An 18,181-nucleotide genomic window follows, 5' to 3' on the forward strand; every position below is an offset into this window, starting at 1 on the left:
ATCTGTCAATCTATTTCTCCCTGAAGGTATCTTTTTGACCTCATTTAAAATATTCTCTTTGGCTTTGGTTTTCAGCTGTTTTACTCTGTTGTATATAGATATGATTTTTTCTTTTTATCCTGTTTGGAATTCATAGCACTTCTCGAATGCTATGTGGCCTAATAGTCATTGAATTTGGAAACTTCTAAGCCCTTACTCTTGAAATGATACTCTTTTACTTCTCTCTCCTCTTTCTTTTTCTAACTGCGGTAAGGTGTATAATAGCCTTCTCATTATGTCTTTTATGTCTCTTGTATTTGTATTTTTATGTCTCTCTTGTATTTTTCATCCTTCTGTCACCTGGTGATTGACCCTAGTTATTCCTGTAACTTCCCTTCCATTCACTAAATATCTGTTCAGATGTGGTTTATCTGCTATTAAGTCCTTCTATTGACTTCCTTGTTTGTGTTATTGTGGTTTTTTAGTTTTTTGAGTTTTCAGTGGGTTCTTATTGTTTCTGATTCTCTTCTGAAATTTTTAATCTTGTCTTTTACTTTCTGAACATAATAGTCACATTTACTTAAGTCTGAGTCTGAAGACTCTATTTCTAGGCCATCTATATGTCTATTTCTGTTGTCTGTTCTTTTTTTTAAAGCTTTTAGCCATTTTATTCTGTTTCTTCACATTCCTGGAGGCATTTGATTGCTGGACATTGTATATGAAAAATTATGAATATACTTTAAAGACTAGAATATCATTTTCCTAAAAGGATTTATATTCAACCCTGAGGATAATTGTACTATCAATTATAGATTGAATAATTTGAAGCTGAGTTTCATCATATCTAATTAATATTATACTTTAGGTCCCAAACCAAAGCCTTTGTTTTTTGCAACAAAACTTTTCCCTGCCACCCCTGCTACTGGCCCCATTCATTGATTTTTGTTTCTGTCTTGTGAGGCTGTTTTAAATCTACACTAAGCTTCTCAGTCACTTCTTCTGGGTCTACATAGAAGCCACCAGAAGAAAAGCTGTTCTGAACCCTAGGGTTTTATTCCTATCCCAAATATTGGCCTTGTGGTTTTACTACTTTTTCTAGTTATCTCAGCAGGCTAAATGGTCTGAATTGCATAGTCTATCATTATAAGAAGCAGAAGTTCCTTCAGATTAGTTTTATTTCCCTAAAATATATCCCTTTTCTCTAAGAGAATGTTTTGGGTTGTAAAGATTTTTAATTCTTACATGTCAGAAAATATTATGTTTAGTTGGAAATAGGATTATGATTTTTAAATAATTTTGCTTTAGTACTTTATAGGTATTATTCCATTTATTTCTTAAATCTGCTATTACTGATGAAAAGTTTAAGTTGAATCTAATGCTCATCTCTTTGTAATAATCTTTTTTTCTCTCTCTGTATTTTTTTTTCAAATTTTGAGCTTATTTTTAATATTCAGAAGTTTATTCTAATGTGAAGGGTTTTTTTTCTTAATGTATCTTTCTTGGGATCTAATGACTTCTTTCTTTTCTACACAAGCTCTTTTTACTCAGTTCTTTCCCATACCTATTCAAAACCATGTGTTTTTGTTTGTTTGTTTGTTTGTTTTTAAATTCATTCCCGTCTTCTCTCTGATTTGAAGGATTCCTCACAATTTCTGGCTCACCAGAAGCTTGCCTTCTTATTCTGTGTGCAGCTGTATATCTATGTGTGTATTTGTCTGTAATATATCTTCTATTATTTCTAGGTATTTGGTGAGAGGAAAAGAGAGATATTGGCTTTATTTTCTTCTTGAATCTCAGTAGTTCTTTTTATTCATCTGCCAGTTATCCTCTTCTCATCGGGTTGTACTTGGATCATATGCCGACTTGTCACCACTTCACCTTAGCTCAACAGATAGCAGCCTCTAAGATATTTTCATGTCAACTAACCTCATCATGAAATTTTTTGTTCAGTATCTATGTACATTAATTACTGTAGTCATTTCAAATCCTTTACTTCATGTCTTTGAAGTGAAACTGTAATAGAAAAACTTTTTGTAATCTACATTAATTTTAGAAAAACTAACATGCAAACTGTAAGGGAGGAGCAAACCCCTTAGCTAATTGGCAGCTGAAATCGTACAAGTCAATTCAGAGAGCAAGCTGTTATGTTGGGAAGAAAGTGCAACAGCAGCAAGGAAAAGCAATATGAAAAGTTGGACTGTGGGGCAGGGCTAAGCGGCAAGGGAAGTGAGCTCTGCTGGAGAGCATAAATTCTGTGCTCCGCATAAAATCTGTACATGAAGATCATCTAGCTTTGACCGTCACATGTGTGACTCTCCATGCTGTGGTAGGTAAGAGTAATGAGGAGTCAGGCCCTGAAACTTCCACAACGGTCTCAGGCATCGTGTTGTCCCTGGGCCTCTTAGCAGAGCACTGCCTGAGCTCACCCTTCTCCCATATCCCACCCCTCTTTGTCTTTCTCTTTTTTCTCCCCCTTCCTAATTGGCTCACTTTTACTGATCCAGAAATCTAAATAGATATGTACAGAAATAAATTTACAGAGCCTCTTAATTTTAATAAAATCAGAATCTAAATAGTCTCATTGAAACGTTTCATTTTTATGAAATGGCCTCTTAGTATTAATTTTATAATCAATGCTTGGGCCTTTGTTATTTTCAGTGATTTGTAGAATTTCACATTGCATTTAATATTTACTTAAAAAACAACTTTGCAATCAGTGAATATGTTTCTAGAGGTAAACTTTTATGACACAGTAGATCTAATCACAGTAGGTATTATTTTGATCAAGTAAATTTTTCTTCCCTTTTAGCATTCATTGTGTTTATCCCAACATTAAATATAATTTATAAAGCTTGGCTAACTTATTTTTATTTTTCTCCATTTAAAAGTTGTTCATCAGCTGAGTTAAGTAAGCTTTAAAAGTATTAAACTTAGAGTTTTAAATGTCCACACAAAGTCATGGGATGCCTGTTATCCTTTTTAACTTCACTCAACAGGCTTAAAATGAAAAACAATTTTAATGAATTCTTTATGCTCTTTACGACTTAAAATTAGAAAAGAATGAAATTTTCAAACCAACTTATACTTCCATCAAGCATCTAATTCTATTTAAACATATAAAATATATTTAATCCTAATTTCATAAAGTTTTAAGTACTTCGGAAGTAGTCATCCTGAAAAAAACAAGTAAACAAAATAATGCACACTTTAAACTTTTAAAATCTGTTATTAGGAGCTAATTTCCTCAAATGTTAAACATATTTACAACATAAAATACCGAAATATTAAAACCATTCCACATGCTTTAGAAGAAACGTAAAATTTAAAACATTTTACCTGGAAATCTAAACTAAGTAGGCTTTGCTTGGTGTCATTTAAGTCTCCAGATGAAAATGAAACAAAACCAGAGCTTTCTTTAAAACAAAGAAGGGAATGTTGAAAAATGTTAACTCACTTCTTAGTAAAATCTAAAATAACTGCTTCCCTGGGGAATACATGCCTTTCGCTTCTTTGTGCAGAAAATCAGCCAGAAGAGTAACCAGGGAAAATGGTTACCAAGGGAAATATTTGTTCTAAATCACAGGAAAAGGGGAAAGCGACAGCGGGGGAGAAAAGCATTCGTCTGTAGGCTGAGAAGGCAGTTAGAAGCACAAAAACGGGGCTTGATTAAGAAATGTGTGATGTTTGTAAACTAATTGTGTTTAAAATATCTTAACATTCATACTAGCCTGCCTATCACTTGAGCTTTATCAGACTGCAGAGATGCTGTTGTTGCCAAGTTAGAGGACTGTGCATTCCTAGGATGCCTTTAATTGGGGTAATGTTATTTAACTCTTTCATCATTTTTCTGCCAGCTACACCAATCTCACTGGCAATATTGTTAGCAAAACAAAAGGCTGTTATATATTAATGTCATTGAAATTATGTAACTTCCACCTTTAAGCAATAACAAGAAAATATGCAAAGGAGCCATGAGGCTTCTGATTATGATTACTCTGGCAGATGAATTATCTACTTCAGCCTCAGTTTTTTCATCTGCAAATGAGCAGGTCAGAGACAGATGAAGGTTCCAGGCCCACAGTACTGCTTATGGGGTACCTTGGGTGAGTTACCTTCTTTGTACAGCTGGGATGTTAATACCTTTCTTTCACATTTTTGTGCAAATGAATGTGCTATCCATTCATTATGTGAATGAATAGCATATACAAAATGCCTGTCATAGACTAGGTAATTATATCTTTTTTTTTTAGTTATTACTTACCTCAGAAGTCTAAATTATTTAACAGAGAGTAACTTCATTTTTGTTCTTCCTAAAAATCTTAACATGACCTAGATAGATCATATCAGGATGATGGAATGATCACATGGGGCACCCAAAATTCCAAAAATAACAAAACTATGTTTGCTTTTAAAAATGTAACACTGCAGGAGTTCCTGCTGTGGCACAACAGGATCAGTGGCATCATGGGGGCACTGGGTCGCAGGTTTGATCCCTGGCCCAGCAGAGTTGGTTAAGGATTGTGCATTGCCACAACTGCAGCTTAGGTCACAACTCTCGCTCAAATCTGGTCCCTGGCCCAGGAACTCCATGTGGCACGAGGCAGCCAAAAAAGAAAAAAAAAAAAAAAAAAAAAAAAAGTAGCATTGTGGAGTTCTCTTGTGGCTCAGTGGGTTAAGGATCCAGTGTTGTCACTGAAGCAGCTTAGGTCACTGCTGTGGCACAGGTTTGATTCCTGGCCCGGGAACTTCCACATGCTGTAGGTATGGCAAAAAAAAAAAAAGTAACACTGCACTACAAAATAATTAGTTCTATTAGAAGACAAGAAATTTTGAAAAATTCCTTTAAGACATAGGCTCAGACAAATGATGCCAAAGACCAAAACATCGAGAAAGGATGATTGTGTGGGTATTCCAGGTTTAGAAATTATAAATCCTAGGAATGGTGAGATTCACTGGACCCCAGTCCTCCTGACGTCTCCATCATTTGTTCCACATATTAGGCATTTCCGTCTAAATTGAACTCATGCTCTTATCTACTTGGCCTCGGGTGGCTGATGGAACATGGAACCCCCATGTTCAGAATCCAGACTTGCTCAACCCAATTACAAGCACAGCTGACCATCTCTACCCACATATTCAGAGCCTTTGGTCAGTGTTTTTAACATAAGCAGATAGCCCAGGATTTCCAAACATTTGGGAAAATTCTAATATTAGAGATAGGAGTTCTCTCTCATCTCTCTGCCAGAATACCTACACACAATCAGAAAAGAGTTTTGGAGATTAAATCAGCAATGAGGTATCACTACACACTTGAAACCAAAACACTGAGAATACCAAATGTGTGCTAAGAATGTGGAGCAACTAGAACTCTCATTCATCACTGGTGGGAATACAAAACGGTACAACCACTTTGGCTTTTGTTTGTTTGTTGTTTGTTTGGGGTTTTTTGCTTTTTAGGGCTGCACCTGCAGCATGCAGAAGTTCCCAGGCTAGGGGTTTAATCGAAGCTGAGGCCCCTGGCCTAGATCACAGTCACAGCAGCACCAGATTCGTGCCACATCTGCGACCTATACCACAGCTGACGGCAATGGAGTTCCCGTCATGACTCAGAGGTTAACGAATCCGACTAGGAACGATGAAGTTGCGGGTTTGATCCCTGGCCTTGCTCAGTGGGTTAAGGATCCAGCGTTGCCGTGAGCTGTGGCATAGGTTGCAGATGTGGCTTGGATCCCGCATTGCTGTGGCTCTGGTGTAGGCTGGCGGCTACAGCTCCAATTAGACCCCTAGCCTGGGACCCTCCATATGCCACGGGAGTGGCCCAAGAAATGGCAAAAAGACAAAAAAAAAAAAAAAAAGATGAGAAAAGAAAACTAAACATACTGTTACAATATGACTCGTCAGTCATACTCCTTGGTGTATACTCGTATAAGTTGAACACTTACATCCACATGAAAACCTATAGACAGGAGTTCCCCTTGTGGCTCAGTGGTTGATGAACCTGACTGGCACCCCTGAGGACACAGGTTGATCCCTGGCCTCACTCAGTAGGTTAAGGATCTGGCATTGCCTTGAGCTGTGGTGTAGGTCGCATACACAGCTCGGATCCAGCATTGCTGTGGCTGTGGCCTAGGCCGGCGGCAACAGCTCCAATTGGACCCCTAGCCTGGGAACCATATGCCGCACCTGCAGCCCTAAAAGACAAAAAGACCAAAAAAAGAAAAAAAGAAAGAAAGAAAACCTGTAGACAGATGTTGACAGCAGTTTTATTCATAGTTGCCAAAACTTGGAAGCAACCAAGATGTATTTCAGTAGGTGAATAGATAATCTTTGGTACATCCTACAATAGAATATTATTCAATGCTAAAAAGATATGGGCTATTAAGCCATGAAAAGACGGGGGGAACCTTATATGCTTATTACTAGGAGAAAAAAGCCATTATGAAATGGATACATACTTTATGATTCCACCTATATGGCATTCTGGAAATGGCAAATCTATGAAAATAGTAAAAAGGTTGGTGGTTGCCAGGGCTTGAGGGGGAGGAATGAATAGGTAGAACACAGGAGTGAAAAATATTTTGTATGATATCATAATAATCAATACATGTCTTTATACAGTTGTCTAAGCCCATAGAATGTAAACTCTAAGAGTGAACTTTAATGTAACTGTGGACTTGGGTGATTATGATGTCAGTATAAGTTCATCACTTATAACCAATGCATCACTCTAGTGGGAGGTGTTGATTATGGGGGAGGCTGTGTGATGGGGATGTATGGAAAACCCCTGTACCTTCCTTTCTATTTTGCTGTGAATCTGAAATTGCTCTAAAAAAAAGTCTTTTTAAAAAATGTAGCCTTATTTGAAATATGTACATTGTTTTGGGAGGAAAAAATATATAGGTGACATGCAGAGTTACACACATTGCTTAGTGCAAGTAGAAACTCTTATATTCTTTAAGGACAATTTAACGATACCTATACTCTGTCCCAGCATTTTACTTTAAGAATCTATTATAGAAACATATCTTTCACTGCACAAGTACTTCAAAGTACTAGGAAGGTACTTCGAAGCATTATACCCATGGTGAGATGGGAGTGGGGAAATTAACAAGATGTATTCTGATAGGGAACAGTAACCTCCCATAAAGCTGGGTAGAGAGACTGAAGTAACTGATACAGACATGCAAAGTTGTCTAACATATACTGAGAGAAAAAGAAATTTCAAAATGTTACATGTACTATTATGTTACCTGCTTTGAACGTGTACAGTTTAGCGTCATCTAGAGAAAAAATTGGAAGGAATAAAGAACAAACTATCTTTGGGTATTGGAATTATGTGAGGATTTTAGTATGTAATTCCATATTTTTTAATGTTTTGAGCTTTTCATACCAGAAAAAAATAACTTTTTAAAAAATTTTAAACAATCAGAAAAAGAAGTAACTTAAATAGTAGCATAGAGGAGTCACCAAGATTATCATACCAAGATTGGCAAAGCAGCAAAGAACTAGATTATGTAGTTTTTGAGGTCCCTGCTCTAAAATCTTGTGGGTTAATGGACTGTTACATGAGTCCTTCTGCAGAAACTATTTTAACCACAGTAATACATGGAAAATGCTGGTATTAGTGTTCCCTTCCCTATTATTATTGCAGCCATAACTATGTCCTAAAACTTGGCCCTGACAGTACTCTGTGGAGGTTGGTGTTGGTCCCAAACAGGAGGTGAACAAGTCCCTCAGTGCCCAGGCTACAAGCAAGGCCAGTGCAGGTTCCAACTCCAAAACATGTGTTTGAGTCAAGTCACCTTTTCAGTATATAGAGCACCAGTAAGTTAGTTTTCCTTTTAAGGGTATATTTGTTTTCCCTGTGACAACTTTGTAACTAACACTCAGATAAAGCTAAATTTTGGAAATTTCAAGTAAGGCCCCTCTCATAAATGGGAGCCTTATCTTGCTTCAGCCTGTACTATATCCTCTCCTCTTGCCATAGTCAAATGCCTTTTCAGCTAATTCGCACTGAAGTGTAACAGCTGCTTCATTTGCTTTCATTGAACTTACCCTCTCAAAGGGATGTCTCCATTTAGGTAGACTGCTGAAATGTAAACATGCTGTGATATATTCTCCTAGCCTTCTCCTACCAGTGGACATTAGCATTGTTTCCTTTCTCTGAGTTTTGGTGCATTCTTCCAGATTGCTTTCCAAAGAGATTTCAGTAATGTATACACCCACCAGAAATATGTAAAATGCCAATTTATCTGCTACTTTATTTTCATATTTCGAATAGGTAGCAAATATAAGTAGCTTAAAATTTTTAAACATAATTAAATTTGGGGGTTTTGGTATCCATATTGACAGATTGGATGATTCTCCCAACCTTCCCATCAAAGACAACTAAAAAAGCTGGATCATTATTAAGAAAACATCTTAAAATATTTAATGAACTTTAAAAAAGACCATGAGGAATTACTGGGCCTAGATCTGAGAGGGTCTATGAGCACATCTTTGCCCTGGCAGTATTTGTCAGAAATATTTAAGAGCAAAAACAACAACGAAATAGAAAAATTTACACAGGAGACAAGATCGACAATGCCAAAAAAAATTTTTTTCTGAAACAAAACTGATAAAATAAGTAGCAAGACTGACCTAATCAAACTGACAAGCTTTTGCACAGCAAAGGAGACCAAAAAGAAAACAAAAAGACAACTCACAGAATGGGAGAAGATAGCTTCAAATGATGCAACTGACAAGGGCTTAATCTCTGAAATATACAACTTATACAACTCAACAGCAAAAAAGCCAACCACCCAATGGAAAAATAGGCAGAAGACTTGAATAGACATTTCTCCAAAGAAGATATATGGATGTCCAATGAGCACGTGACAAAATGCTCCACATCACTGATTATTAGAGAAATGCAAATCAAAACTACCATGAGATGCCACCTCACATCAGTCAGGTTGCAGATGAGGTTCGGATCTGGTGTTGCTGTGGCTCCGATTAGACCCCTAGCCTGGGAACCTCCATATGTCACGGGTGTGGCCCTAAAAAAGACCAAAAAAAGAAAGAAAGAAATAGAAGGGAATACCTTAGTCTGTTAGAGTGTCTACAAGAAACAACATACTCTCACTCTTAGCTATACACCCAAGAGAAGTGGAAACATCAGTCCACATGGAAATTGTACATGTATTTCACATTTTGTAGCTACAATATTCATAACAGCCAAAATATGGAAACAACTCAAATACCCATCAGCTGATGAATAGATAGAAAAGGGAAGTCTGTTTCTGCAATGGAATATTAATCAGCGATAAAAAAAGAATGAAGCACAGATATATGCTACAACATGGATGTGGATGAACCTCAAACACATTATGTTCCGTGCAAGAAGCTAGTCCCAAGAGGCCACATATTGTATATTTATAGGAAATGTCTAGGATAGGAAAATCCACAGAAGCAGAAAGCAGATGAGTGGTTGTTGGAGTAAAGATGGTGGGAGTTGGGATGGCAGGATGGGAGTGACTATTAGCGGGTACAAGTTTCTTTGGAGAGTGACCAAAATGTTCTAAAAATAGGTAGTGGTGCTAGCTCCCAACTGTGAATATATCAAAAACTACTAAGTTGTATAATTTAAAAGGGTGAATTTAATGATATATAGATATCTCAGTAAAGTTACTATTAAAAAATACTTGGGTTGGATTGGGTGTTTGTGACTAGCAAATGCAATCTATTATCTCTAGAATGGGTAAACAAGAAGGTCCAATTGGATAGTGCAGGAATCTATATTCAGTATCATCTAATGAACCATAAGGGGAAAGAACATTAAAAAGAATGTATATATTTAAAAAAGCTGAATCACTTTGCTGTACACCCAAAACTAACACAACATTGTAAATTAGCTATGCTTCAATTAAAATAAAGAAGTTAAAATGAAAAACAAAGACTTCTCAGAATGCTCAGTGGTGAGGATCATGGCCAGTGGAGTAAAGCAAGAGAATTTAAAAAAAAAAGGTATAAGAAGGTGTTTCCATTGTGGCTCAGTGGGTTAGGAAACCAACATAGCATCTGTGAGGATGCGGGTTCCATCCCTGGCCTCACTTAGTGGGTTAAGGATCCGGCATTGCCATGAGCTGTGGGGTAGGTCACAGATGAGGCTTGGATCCTTTGTTGCTGTGGCTGTGGTGTAGCCCCGCAGCTACAGCTCCAATTTGACCCTTAGCCTGGGGACTTCCATATGCCACAGGGGTGGCCCTAAAAAGAAAATAGAAAGTATAAGTAGAAAAGTAAAGGAAAGAAAAAACTGTTATTAGGAGAAATGATTGTGTGTATATAGAAAATCTTAAATGAAAGGGAGGACAAAATGAGTAAAGGGATCAACTATGTAGAGACAGATGGAAAATAAATTTTAAGTGGGGAGCATATTGCAGGTAGAAATACAATGTTGTACATATGTAACTTATATGTTATAAATCTGTGTTAGCTCAATAAAAAAAGAAAATCTGAAATAACTTTCACATAGATTATTAAATCATGTAAACGTGTTTTCCAGATACACAATTATTATATAAAAATCAATTGTGTCTTTCTACAGTTAGAGAATGAAATCAAGAAAAAGATGTTTCCTTTTTTTGTTTTTTGATAGAATTAATAAATTCTAAAATGTCTATAGAAATACAGAGGTCAGGGAGTTCCCCTGTGGTGTAACAGGCTAAGGATCCATCATTGTCACTGCAGTGGCTCAGGTTGCTATGGCATGGGTTTGATGCTTGGTCCAGGAATCTCTAAGTGCCACAGGTGCACCCAAAAAAAAAAAGAAAAGAAAAGAAATACAAAGACCAAGGAATAACCAAGCCATTTTTTTCAATTTCTGAATTTTTTTTTTTGTCTTTTTGCTATTTCTTGGGCCGCTCCCGCGGCACATGGAGATTCCCAGGCTAGGGGTCAGATCGGAGCTGTAGCCTCCGGCCTACGCCAGAGCTACAGCAACGTGAGATCCAAGCCACGTCTGCAACCTACACCACAGCTCACGGTAACGCCGGATCCTTAACCCACTGAGCAAGGGCAGGGACCGAACCCGCAACCTCATGGTTCCTAGTCAGATTCGTTAACCACTGCGCCACGACGGGAACCAATTTCTGAATTATTAAGATAATTTTATTATCATTAATTTTTTATAGCCCTATGTATTTTTCATTTTTTATTTTTATTTTTTTGAAATATAGTTGATTTATGATGTCAGCCATGCTTGAAAAAGAATAAAGCTAGAGGATTTTCTGTCCTAAATATCAAATCTTATTATAGGAGGCTACAGTAATTAAGACAATTTGGTAAAGGCACAGGAAAAACAATAGACCAGTGGAACAGAAAGTAGCACAAAGGACTTATTCACATTTGGCTACTTGATTTATGAGAGAAGCGGGCCTACCAGATGTATTTAGAGGGACTGAGGAACAAAGGAGAGACTGAAGATATGAAAACAGGCCCTGGAGTTACTTTGTTATGCTCTAGAAAGTAGAACCAGAATCAGTGGAAGAGGACAGAGATAGGCAGATTTGACTCAGATGGGCTGAGTTTAAAAAACAAACAGAAAACCTTTCTCATAACTAGAACTGTCCAGCTGAGCTGCCTACTGAGATCCTGAGTCCTCTAGATGACATTCCATTGGGAATGCTACAGAAGCAAGCAACTTCTCAGGATGTCTTTTTTTTTTTTTTTTTTTTTTGTCTTTTCTTTTTTACTTTTTTACAGTCACACCTACGGCATATGGACGTTCCCAGGCTTGAGGTTCAATCAGAGCTGCAACTGCTGGCCTATGCCACAGCCAAGGCAACACCAGATCCAAGCCACATCTGCAGCCTACTCCACAGTTTGCAGCAACCTTCAGATCCTTTACCCACTGAGTGAGGCCAGGGATCAAACCCTCATCCCCACAGATACTATGTCCAGTTCTTAACCTGCTAAGCCGCAATGGGAACTCCCAGTGATACCATTTTAATGCTAAGGCCCCATGTGCCTTCTTAAGGCATTGTCAGGCCGCAGTGACTACTGAGGTTCATCCCTTGTCTGTGGACTTCCCTTACTCCCTGAGTGAGTTTGATCAGAGTCTAAGCTTAGCAATACGGCCCATGTGGACAAGCAGAGGGAGGTTCTAAGTCAAGTTCTCTGTCCATGGGTCCTTTAGTCCTCTAGGTCTGCATCCCTTCTTTGAAGTCCCAGACCCTGCATTTCCCTGTTGAGCATATCAGGCAGAGAACACATTGGTGGGTTCCTCTGCATTAAATCTGGGTGTATAAACAAACTCAAATGTACACATGGTGCAACTTGAGGGTATTGAGGGGCTGAAGTTTTGTTTGTTTGTTTGTTTGTTTTTTGTCTTTTTGCCATTTCTTGGGCCATTCCTGGGGCATATGGAGGTTTCCAGGCTAGGGGTCCAATTGGAGCTGTAGCCACTGGTCTATACCAGAGCTACAGCAATGCAGGATCAAGCTGCATCTGCGACCTACACCACAGCTCATGGCAATGCCGGATCCTTAACCCACTAAGCAAGGCCAGGGATCGAACCCATAACCTCATGGTTCCTAGTTGGATTCGTTAACCACTGAGCCATGATGGGAACTCCATGAGGTCTTGATAAGAGAAAATAATCTAATGAAGTAGTGCAGCTCCTTGTATTAAGAATTGAGTAGCTGGAGTTCCTGTCGTGGCTCAGCAGAAACGAATCTGACTAGTATCCATGAGGATGCATTCACTTAGCAGGTTAAGGATCCGGCGTTGCCATGAGCTGTGGTGTAGGTCCCAGACACAGCTTGGATCTGTCATTGCTGTAGCTGTGGAGTAGGCCAGCAGCTGCAGCTCCAATTTGACCCCTAGGCAGGGAAACTCCATACGCCACAGCTGTGGCCCTAAAAAGAAAAAGTTATAAATCAAACTAGCAAATAGTTAAATTAATTACGATCGAGAACCATTCTCTTACCCTGTCAAGGATCCTTTTAATGATCTGGAAGGCTGAACTTCTAAAAATTCACCTCCACAAGAACATGGTGGCTCAAGAAGGAACAGGATAGTTGCCCATCACACTTCCTACCCCATGCCACATGATGCCTCAAATTGTAACCTGCTTCTATGGACAGCCAGCCATGCTTCCAAGTTCCTCCTCAACCTCATACAAGCAAACCCTTGAGGCCCAGGTTGGTCACACTAGCAGCTTGGTGTGTCTTCAGGGTGACAGAGCCAGAGAAAGACAGAGCCAGGGAGAAAGCCTACCTGGGTCCTAGAAACAAAACCACTAGAGCAGGAAATTGGATTGTTAGGAGCATACCTAGGGTGTGATCTTGCAGGGGGCAGGGATGCTAGCTGTGAGAGTGTGTGTGGGCACCTTGCTCAATGGGGAGGGGAAGGCCAGCATGGAGACCAGTTCAGAGATTCCCTGAGATCCCCTCACCTCCTTTCATCTCTTACTGCCCTCAGCCCACTGCCATATCGTAAATATTGATATTCCCTGTCCTCCATAGTTTTCTTCTCTTTCCTTGCTCTCCCTCATGATCTTGTTCATCCATTAAGCAAACATAAATGAACACTAATTACATTGCTTTAACATATGTCAATGACAGATCCATTCTGGGCTCTAAACTCTTTCCTGAGCTTTATATTCAAATTGCCAACTTCCATTTGTTCAGCTTGGCTTGGATCTCTCCCACACGTTGCATCAGCACACTAAAAGAACAAGATGTACTGCCTAACCCCCCAAATTTTGTTATTTGCCCTGTATTCCTTATTGTGGATAACTCATGGAAATGCAGAAATGCAAGATTTACCTAATTACTGGTTTTACTGCTTGAAGGGATTTTAAATTTTGGTTTTGTCTCTGCTTTTTATAGCTGTTTATTTAAGTTAAAGCTTGAAAGAGAGATGTGAGTTTATATCATGTCCCTCCAGGCAGGATCTTGTTTTGCTTATCCAAACCAACCTGTTTGAATGCATGTAATATTCTGACAAGGTTTCAAGAGAGTTTAGGCTACAGGAGAAGTATCTCGTGGAAAGAAAATCACATTTGGTATTTATGGTTTAATTTCCATTCTTCAAAACTACAATAAGTAATTTTTTGCCATAAGACTGTACATTCAGAGCTTAAAATATGATGCTTATTAGAACTTAAATAGTTTTGTAGAGTTTTAAAATAACCCAGGAATAGACATATTTAGTGCGTCTGTTCACAGAATCGACCTGTTTCATTCATACTCTGTACATGATGGGGATGGAAGAAAAACAAAGGAACCAGCATTAAACGAGTTCCACCATGTGCCAGATGCCTAGTTCTCTGCTAGGCATAGTACTCAATAAATTCTTCAACCAATAATGTACATTGTTATCCTCCAGTTTACAGAGGAAGAAAGCTGAAGCATTACTGAGGCTAAATGAGGAAACCAAAGCTTCATGGACTTAAATGATTTGCCTAACTTGCTGGGAAATGGGAGAGCTAAGAGTGACTTCAATTTGGTCTGATTTCTTTTTTCCAATAACAGTCAAGCTAGAGTCACTTTTCAGTTCACCCCTGCAGTGCTCCTTCCCCCAGCTGACGTGGAAGGATGCGTAGAACTCTATTCTTCAGCCCACATCAGCAGAAACCGACTCTCATCACCATTATGGCTCCATATGCCCATAAAGCCATAAGAGTCAGACGCCTTTGAGATGAAAACCAGATTGCCTCAGTGTTTCAATAGCAGACACGATGAAAGTCATTGCAGAGAAGTCAGGGCTAGAATTCAGCTTGGCCTCTTGCTTCCCAGGGAGGACTGGGTGAGTTGCACCCTCCTCTGGAACTAGGTTCTTATCTTTAAAGAAAGGCCCCTGTCGACAACTCAGTTATTTCTCTCTGGTGTTCTGGATGTGTTGTTCCCACTTTGGGATGAGCCACCATAGCCACAGCCTCCAGAAATGGTCTTTTCCTATAATTTTCCTCCTGCAAACCCTGAAACCCATGCTTTAGCATGAGGTTTGTGAGAAGATTACACATATGGTAGTTTTAACATTTGCTGGGAATGGGATTCTTTTCTACTGATACACTGTCTGAAGGAGATGGCTATAAATCAGAGCAACCACAATATTTATAAAGGTATTTAGTGAAAAAGACTTTGGCAACCAGTTAACTCATCACTCATGAGGGATAAAGTGAAGTTCGCATGAGGTTTAATAAATCAAAATACAGTGTTTGTCCATGGCCTCATTTTTTCCCCATTACTGGTGGGTGATATCATCTTTTTGGTTTCCATCAGAATCTTTCAGCATCCAGGAGTAGAAAAACATTAATGTTAACTTCGTTTATTATGCTGTATTTCCATTTTTAAACAGAAATTTAATTCTCCAAATATGTGGATGCAGTTTTCAAACTCATCTAGGATTTATGGAATTTTTATGAATAGTATTCTGGAAATTACTGACTTTTTTGTATATGTGCAAGGACATTGTTTTTGAATTAAGTTCTTTGCTCAGTTTGCTCAGATGAAACTCTGATCTTAAAAAGAATAAAACTAGGAGTTCCCATCGTGGCACAACGGAGGCCAATCCGACTAGGAACCATGAGGTTGCAGGTTTGACCCCTGGCCTTGCTTAGTGGGTTAAGGATCCGGCGTTGCCGTGAGCTGTGGTGTAGGTCATAGATGCGGCTGGGATCTGGTGTTGCTATGGCTCTGTCATAGGCCGGCGACAATTCTGATTTGACCCCTAGCCTGGGAACCTCCATATGCCACAGGTTCAACCCCCAAAAAGACAAAAAATAAAATAAAACTAACCCCCTACCTCAGAGTGAAGTGCGCGAGCGTTGCCACTGACAGACACATGCCTATAACCTCTGCCTTGCCACAGTGGGGTAATTAACAATACTAAAAGCAAACAAGGATTGTTTTAAAAACTCAGGCCTCCACTTTCTGATAGCCTGCTCTTTACTTCGGTATCATCTTTTCCAAGATTTCTCCAGTTCCACAGTTCTCTCATAGTACATGGGCTATACTACTTTGCCAGCACTGATTATACCCTGCTTTATATTGTAAAATGGTAGTTTCCATATGTCTTCCCCAAATGTATGTAAATTCCTTAAGAACTTACACATACTTGTGCCAGAGACTGAATCATTCAGCAGGTTTTTACTGAGTGCATCTTGAGCTCATTGTGGAAATCTGTAACAATAAATAAGTTTGACAAAGTTCTCATAGTCGATTAAAGTCAGTTCTTTTTTTTTTTTTTTGTCTTTTTGCCATTTCTTGAGCTGCTCCCATGGCATATGGAGGTCCCAGGCTAGGGGTCTAATTGGAGCTGTAGCCGCCAGCCTACGCCACAGCCACAGCAATGCAGGATCCGAGCCGCATCTGCAACCTACACCACAGCTCCTGGCAACACCGGATCCTTAACCCACTGAGCAAGGCCAGGGATCGAACCCGCAACCGCATGGTTCCTAGTCGGTTTTGTTAACCACTGAGCCATGGCAGGAACGCCGAAAGTCAGTCCTTATTTACTAAGGGCTCAAACGAGTGGCTGCCTTGGTATTAAACAGTGTGATCATTTCTGTGGCTGGGTTGTTGGGGTGTCCTTGGAAGCATGCAGGAGATACCTATCAGGAGTTGTTAGAGCAGTTTTTAGCAACATTCAACACAGATGATTCCTCCCTTCTTCCAGCCTTTACCTCACTTCATAATTTCCTTTTCTAGTTCCTCCTGTTCATTGACCTGACCTCAGGCCTGAGACTTCTCCTTTAACTATAATTTCTCTCTAGGTGTGCTTGCTTACCTGAATACCAATCTATATGCTGGTAATTTCCAGCTGTTTTTTTGACATACCTGCTTCAATGTCTGGGAATCATCTCTAAGAGATCTAGCTATTTATTCAATATGACTATAGTCATATTTAAACTGAAACTTGAGGAGTTCCCTTTGTGGCTCAACACATTAAGAACCCAAATAGTATCCATGAGGATGTCAGTTTGATCCCTGGCCTCGCCTCGCCCAGTGGGTTAACAGTCGCATTGCCACAAACTGTGGTGTAAGTTGCAGATGCAACTCAGATCTGATTTTGCTGTGGCTGTGATATAGGCCAGCAGCTGCAGCTCTGATTGATCCCTAGCTTGAGAACTTCCATATGCTGCAGGTGTGGCCTTAAAAGAAAAATAGAAGGAAAAATAAACTGAAACTTGAAAGTTAAATAAGAGTTTGTATACAGAAGGGACCAGCAAAAGAGAATGTTCTAGCTAGAGAGGATAGTGTGTGAGAAAGGGCTGTGATGAAACTGACACCTTTTAGAAAATGAAAATGATCATGAGGTGTGGAAGACTAAATGTAGGAGAGAAGCAGCCAGCTCTCTAAGGCTTTAAAAGTGATGTTTGAGGTCTGGGGCTTTACTTAAAGTTTGCAGGGGAGGAGCGTAACCAGTTTGGTGTTTTAGAAAGACAACTGTGGTATAGCTTATGAAGCGAGTAAAAGGATCCAATCTAGGGCCTGGCTCCATTTATAAGAGACTATTATTGCAGTAATTCAAGAGAAGGAGATATCTTTATGAGGGTATGGGGGAATCAAGAACTAAGTAGATAATGTTTTGCCAATATTCTCTCAGAGTTTTATGTTATCCTGTCTTATTTTGAGTTTATTTTTATGTATGGTGTGAGGAGGGAGTATTCTAACTTTACATGGGGGTTGTCCAACTTTCCCAGCATGACTTGCTGAAGAGAGTTTTCTTCATATATATGTATTTTTTTTCTTTTTTCTTTTTTCTTTTTTTTTTTTTTTGTCTTTTTTGCTTTTTCTAGGGCCGCTCTTGCAGCACATGGAGGTTCCCAGGCTAGGGGTCAAATTGGAACTGCAGCCACCGGCCTACTCCAGAGCCACAGGAATGCAGGATCTGAGCCACATCTGCGACCTACACCATAGCTCATGGCAATGCCAGATCGTTAGCCCACTGAGCAAGGCCAGGGACCGAACCCGCAACCTCATGGCTCCTAGTCGGATTCGTTAACCAATGAGCCACAACAGGAACTCCTCATTGTATATTCTTATCTCCTTTCTGAAAGACTAATTGATGGTAGGTATGTGGTTTATTTCTGGGCTCTCCAGTCTGTTTCATTGATCCTATGTCTGTTTTTGTGCCAATTCCATGCTGTTTGATGACTATGGCTTTGTAGTGTTGTCTGAAATTTGACAATCTTTTTTTCTCAGAATTGCTTTGG

At 39.2% G+C, this 18,181-nt stretch overlaps 2 protein-coding genes across 11 annotated transcripts in view; one reads left to right on the forward strand and one right to left on the reverse strand.

Annotated features, from left to right (window-relative positions):
• Positions 1-3,658, reverse strand: part of ECM2 (extracellular matrix protein 2) — a 38,501-nt gene extending 34,843 nt beyond the window's left edge. For 2 of the 6 annotated variants that reach the window (XM_013995777.2, XM_021086991.1), the window contains exon 1: positions 3,316-3,624. The gene's annotated coding sequence lies outside the window, so the exon portion shown is untranslated. Of the gene's footprint in view, positions 1-3,315 lie in introns of all 6 variants that reach the window. The other 4 variants (XM_013995778.2, XM_021086992.1, XM_021086993.1 and 1 more) reach the window with 3 other exon arrangements.
• CENPP (centromere protein P) overlaps positions 1-18,181 on the forward strand; it is a 256,672-nt gene that overhangs the window by 187,015 nt on the left and 51,476 nt on the right.

Source organism: Sus scrofa, chromosome 3, assembly GCF_000003025.6.
Source record: "Sus scrofa isolate TJ Tabasco breed Duroc chromosome 3, Sscrofa11.1, whole genome shotgun sequence".
Classification (NCBI taxonomy): domain Eukaryota; kingdom Metazoa; phylum Chordata; class Mammalia; order Artiodactyla; family Suidae; genus Sus; species Sus scrofa.